Genomic DNA, 6,978 nt, shown 5'->3' on the forward strand with positions numbered 1-6,978 from the left:
CAGGTAAAAAGGCACAAATGCAAATAAACAGATAATCACTAGATGTACAGTCACATTTCAAGTAATTACCTTCTTGCGGTTGATTCAAAGCTTTACTGTTGCAGCTCAATCAGATGTTCAGTCATAATCAACAAATCAATGTGGACTTCACCAGTTTCCTCATTTCCCCTTCCCCCACCTCACCCCAGTTCCAACCTTCCAGCTCAGCACCGTACCCTGACCTGTCCTACCTGCCTATCTTCCTTTCTACCTATCCACTCCACCCTCCTCTCTGACCTATCACCTCCATCCCCACCCCCATTCACCCATTGTACTCTTTGCTACCTTGCCCCACCCTCCTCTCTGACCTATCACCTCCATCCCCACCCCTCATTCACCTATTGTACTCTATGCTATTTTCTCCCCACCCCCACCCTCCTCTCACTTATCTCTCTACTCTGCAGGCACTCTGCCTCCATTCCTGATGAAGGGCTTTTGCCCGAAACGTCGATTTTCCTGCTCCTCGGATGCTGCCTACCTGCTGTGCTTTTCCAGTACCACTCTAATCTATAATCAACATATATACTGGGGCAATTAATAAAAATGAGAAATAATTCATACAAAATCAGCTAATTAAGTCAAAAAGCTCAGTATTATTTGTTTCACTGAACAAAATACATCGTACCAAAACACCTACATTTTGAATAACTTTTCCATTAGCATTATCTTTAAGAACACTGAGCTATGGTGTATTCAACAAGCATGATAAGCAAGTATACATCAGCTTTATTTCTGCTAAAACTTCAAACTGTTAAAGTGTTATTTCAAAAGGTATTTCTGGCACAATTACCAAAGTAATTCCTGCATTTTATCATTTCTACGGTGAGCCAGTGGGTTATCTTTTTAAAAATTGGAATAAAATAAACTTATATTATCTTGTATGCTCCATTGTAGGAGTACAGTGAAACAATTTTACAATGTCTGCCTTCTTAAGGCAACATCTTAGTTGCAAGTACCTAGTTCCAGCAGAGAATTACAAATAATTGCATTACTCTACAGAATTGAAAAATAGACACCAGTCCAACAGTCATCCCTGCTCTGTTCCAAGCTCCAGTCTGCTCCATACCAGCACTCAGTTGCTCCATGGCAAGTTCCAGGATTTCCTCCCCTGTGCCAGTGTTCGCCTGGGACTCGCTGCTTGTGCACTGTTCCAGGGCTCGCTGCTCCAGGGATTTGCTGCCAGTGCCCGCCGCTGGTCAAGAATTCGCCTCTGGTGCTAAGGAAGAAGAAAAAAAGAGGAAAATAAAGGAAAAAGGAAGAAGAAGAACAGGCAGAGCAGAGGAGCTCCTGCAGGAGTGTCCTACTCTGCAGCAATCTTGATCAAATTAATCATCATGTTGAATGTCTGCTGTATTTTTTCTGAAGTTTTCTTTTTAGTGTGCTTTTCATCATACCCCAAATTTAGAAATGCTTATTTTGAATATTGGTAGTTACAAAACATAAGGGGAATATTCCAAATGCAAAATGTATGAAATCATAATCATGTAATTTAAAAGTTTACAAATTTGTAACAAGATGCGCATAGGTAATGTCAAATATACCTGCAATTAATATTATTAGCTAAGCTACAGATGATGTGATTGTTTATTTTAACCAACGTCTGTTCAGCTTTATCATAAGCTTCACTTACGTTGTTTAATTTCCCAGGGGATTAAATGTTTTTACACCTAGTTGCCCTGCAGAAATAAGTACCTGTTCTTCCGATAAAGCAGATGATGTCTAAGAACAACCAAAAAGAATTCTAATCCAATGACATTGATTCATATTCCTGCACTTTATTAAAACTAAAATCAGTATCAAATGCAATTGAATTATCATTCAAAGCAAAAACAGAAATTGCTGGAGGAACTCAGCCGGTCTGGCAGCATCTATGGAGAGAAAGCAGAAACAATGTTTCAGATGCAGTGTCCCTTTCCCAGAACTATCCAAAACTAGTTGTCCAAAGTGCTGCCTTGGAGAAAGTGGCTGAGATTTCAAATCCAAGTGACTCTTCTCCAGAACAGACTTGAAACATTAACGCTGTTTTCTCTCCACCAATGCTGCCAGACCTGCTGAAGTCCTCCAGCAATTTCTGGTTTTGTTTGATTTTTCCAGCATCCGCAGTTCTTTGCTTTAATTATTATTTATCCAGTGCAAAATATTTTCTGTTTAGTTTCTGTATTATTGTGGCATTTAAATGTACTGGAAAGTCATAAATCAAAAAATCTTCTATTTATCTGTTTCAATTTAAACATGGGCATTTTCATAGTTCATAAAAGAATTTATTGATTCAGGATTGAGCACCATCTCCACGATAACATTTTGATAAAAGGGAAAGGTGTGCCAGTATTTTGTTCAGAATGGGTGAACCGCAATGTTCAATGGATCTTTGACTTTTTTAAAAAAACTTATCAAAAGTATTTAAATTATCACTGAGAGATAATGGTATATATTATTTCATGTCATGCACACCTGTAAAGTAGCCTAGAATGAGGGCAAAAGATGGATCCATTATAATTCTAATAATATTGTATACATAAAAAGCAACTGAATATTGTAAAAGTGCACTAAGGTACACATTATGTTTATTAAAGCACAGCTCAAATGCTAAATCTGATTAGTTTAGATTCCCTGCAGTGTGGAAACAGGCCCTTCAGCCCAACAAGTCCACACCAACCCTCTGAAAAGCAACCCATTCCCCTACATTCACCCCTGACTAATGCACCTAACACGACAGGCAATTTAGCATTGCCAATTCACCTAACCTGCACTTTTTTTTTGGACTGTGGGAGGAAACCCACACAGACATGAGGAGAATGTGCAAACTCCACACAGACAGTTGCCTGAGTCGAGAATTGAACCCGGGTCCCTGGCGCTGTGAGGCAGTAGTGCTAACCACTGAGCCACCGTGTATAGTGCAGAAACAGTTCCAGCCATATTTGACCAATTCATTGTATGTTATCAATGAATTTTTTGCTAGTGGCATTTAACCTAATGTGAAAATTTTACCTGTTCTTTTCTGAAAGGCAACTAATCAACCTCCAGCTCTTAAAGACAACCTGTTCCTCTTAAAAGGGAGCTACACCCAATAAAAGGTAACTGCTGTTGACTGCCAGTATTGCAACTGACTACAAGACTAAGCTTAACAAATGCAGCCAGCATGAGGAAAGGCTGAAGTCTATCAGTTCAGGACTGTGGTAAAGGATGTTTTAGCAATTGAGTTTAAAAGGAGAAAAGAGAGACTTCATTCCCTGGAGGTCCAGGAGGTCATGGACACCTCTAAAAAGAATGGAAAATGGTGGCAAAAGAGGTCAGTACCTAGTGTCAGCTCCCAAGGACTTAGCAGCAGTGCCACAAGAAGTTCAACGATCCCCCATAAGTAGTCGAGATTGGTAAACTCATCTTTGCGTGGGTTCTGAAATCATAGAATCATAGAGGTCTACAGCTTGGAAATAGGCCTTTGCCACCCAGTTTTCACAATTAAATTAGTCTCATTTGCCTGTGTTTGATCCAAATCCCTCCATACCTACCATCCATGTGCCTGTCTAACTGTTTCTTTAAATAACAAAATTGGACTTGCTTTCAGCACTACCTCTGGTAGCTCATTCCAGACACCTTAAACTTATACCCTCTAGTTTCAGACTCCCCTAGCATAGGGAAAAGCTGTTGGCTAACTATCTTATCTATACCTCTCAGCTCCAGGGAAAAATATTCCAGCCAAGCCAAACTCTCCTTATGACTCAAATCTTCCAGTCCAGATAACATCTTTTCTGCACTCTTTCTAATTTAATAATATCTTTTCTATAGTGGGGGAACCAGAACTGCATGCAGCACTACAAACATTGTGGAATGCTTCACAATATCTGTGGATGGATTGGCCATTTTTAAAAATTGTGTCAAAGTGAAGCCTTGACCTTCACAGGTTCCAAAGAAAATATCTTCACATACAAAGTTACTAATGAAACTGAAAGATTTCTGCTACAAGAGGAAGATAGGAATTTCCTTTGTGAGATCAAAGATCCCAACCGTACATTCTGGAATGCAGCTATATATGACAACAGACATATCACCAACTTTAAACTAGATACAGGAGTGAGAGTAATAGTTTTATCAGATAATAAACTGTGTTTACTAACACATTGTCTGTAACCAATAGAAATCTCGTTATATGGTTGAGAAAGGACTGAACTAAAAGTTAATGGAAAGTTGTAGGCAGCATTGCAGTGCAACGGGAAGTAGATATTTGAAATTACTGTGTCAGAAGTTCGCTATTTTATTTGGAGGAGCTTGCATAGACCTCAATCTTCAATCAGAAAAGCAAAGAAGTCAATAAGGAAGAATCCAGGAGTGACTGCAAAAATGACCTTCTGAAAATATTTACTGGTCTGGAAAGACTCAACATCAAATATGGCACTACTTTACAGAAATATGCTAAGCCAATGTGCTTTTTCACATCAAAGAAGATACTCACTAATAAAACAAGAACAAATGCAGGCAGCAAAATACAGGAAAACCACAATGAAAATCTGTTTTAGTTACAGCAATAGGATAAATTTTAAGCCATAACATTAAGTTCAAAGACATAGATGTGTATTAGCATTTTGAAATTTCATCCAAGCTCATACCATTCAGACCATTGTCCACTAAGGATTTTTCATTTGATGGTGGGATTGCCAGCCAAATACTCAAAGATTATCCAGATTCTATTATCTATAATAGTTTATATCCATGATGTATTTGAAATGTTTTACAGATCTTGTGTCTATTTCTAGTTTTAAGAAATTACTTTGTTTTTAGAAAACAATAACCTGGATGTGAGATGTTTTTGTTTTTTAAGTGCATGTAAAAATAAAATGTTGTTATCACATTCATTCTTTATGCTTATGTCAGTAAATTGAATTATTGCTTTGTTTGTTAACTGAGGTGCCTTACTGCTTTGTATAGTCATGGTCTATGCTGGATATGTCTATGATTCTAGATTAGAGTGGTGCTGGAAAAGCACAGCAATTCAGGCAGCATCCGAGGAGCGGGAAAATCGACGTTTCGGGCAAAAGCCCTTCATCAGGAATAGAGGCAGAGAGCCTGCAGGGTGGAGAGAAGGGTGGGGGTGGGGAGAAAGTAGCATAGAGTACAATAGGTGAATGGGGGTGGGGATGGAGGTGATAGGTCAGAGAGGAGGGGAACTCCCCACATACATTCGAGACACCACCCATGCCCTCCACCTCCTCCAAGACTTCCCCCCCGACCCCCAACGCCTCACCTTCACCATGGATATCTAATCACTCTACACCTCCATCTGCCATGACCAGGGCCTCCAAGCCCTCAGTTTCTTCCTCTCCCGACGTTTCATTCATTTGGCTGAACTGGTCCTCACCCTTAACAATTTCTCCTTTGAATCTCCCACTTCCTCCCAAAGGGCTAGCCATGGGAACCCGTAAAGGCCCCAGCTATGCCTGTCTTTTTGTTGGCTACGTAGAGCAGTTGATCTTCCGTAATTACATTGGCACCACTCCCCACCTCTTCCTCCGCTACATTGATGACTGCATTGGCGCCACCTCGTGTTCCTGCGAGGCGGTTGAGCAATTCATCAACTTCACCAACACATTCCACTCTGACCTTAAATTTACCTGGACCATCTCTGACCCCTCCCTCCCCTTCCTGGACCTCTCCATCTCCATTAATGACGACCGACTTGACACCGACAATTTCTACAAACCCACCGACTCCCACAGCTACCTGGATTACACCTCTTCCCACCCTACCTCCTGCAAAAATGCCATCCCGTATTCCCAATTCCTCCGCCTCCACCGTATCTGCTCCAGGAGGACCAGTTCCACCACAGAACACACCAATGGCCTCCTTCTTTAGAGACCGCAATTTTCCTTCCCACATGGTTAAACATGCCCTCCAACGCATTTTGTCCACATCCCGCACCGCCGCCCTCAGATCCCACCTCTTCAACCGTAACAAGGACAGAACGCCCCTGGTGCTCACCTTCCACCCTATCAACCTTTGCATAAACCAAATCATCCAACGACATTTCTGCCACCTCCAAATGGACCCCACCACCAGGGATATATTTCCCTGCCCACCCCTTTCTGCCTTCCGCAAAGACCATTCCCTCCGTGACTACCTGGCCAGGTCCACGCCCCCCAACAACCCACCCTCCCGTCCTGGCACCTTCCTCTGCTACCGCAGGAATTGCAAAACCTGTGCCCACACCTCCTCCCTCACCTCCATGCAAGGCCCCAAAGGAGCCTTCCACATCCATCAAAGTTTTAGCTGCACATCCACCAATATTATTTATTGTATCCGTTGCTCCCAATGCGGTATCCTCTACACTGGGGAGACTGGGCGCCTCCTAGCAGAGCACTTTAGGGAACATCTCCGAGACACCAACACCAATCAATCACACCACCCTGTGGCCCAACATTTCAACTCCCCCTCCCACTCTGCCGAGGACATGGAGGTCCTGGGCGTCCTTCACCGCCGCTCCCTCACCACCCGACGCCTGGAGAAAGAATGCCTCATCTTCCATCTCGGAACACTTCAACCCCAGTTTCCTCATTTCCCCTTCCCCCACCTCACCCCAGTTCCAAACTTCCAGCTCAGCATTGTCTGCATGACTTGTCCTACCTGCATACCTTCCTTTCCATCTATCCACTCCACTCTCGTCTTTGACCTATCACCTGCATCCCCACCCCCATTCACCCATTGTACTCTTTGCTACCTTTCCCCACCCTCCTCCCTGACCTATCACCTCCATTCCCCCCGCCATTCACCTATTGTATTCTATGCTACTTTCTCCCCACCCCCACCCTCCTCTCATTTATCTCTGCACCCTACAGGCACTCTGCCTCTATTTCTAATGAAGGGCTTTTGCCTGAAACGTCGATATTCCTGCTCCTCGGATGCTGCCTGAACTGCTGTGCTTTTCCAGCACTACTCTAATCTAGAATC

Source organism: Chiloscyllium punctatum, chromosome 26 (assembly GCF_047496795.1).
Source record: "Chiloscyllium punctatum isolate Juve2018m chromosome 26, sChiPun1.3, whole genome shotgun sequence".
Classification (NCBI taxonomy): Eukaryota; Metazoa; Chordata; class Chondrichthyes; order Orectolobiformes; family Hemiscylliidae; genus Chiloscyllium; species Chiloscyllium punctatum.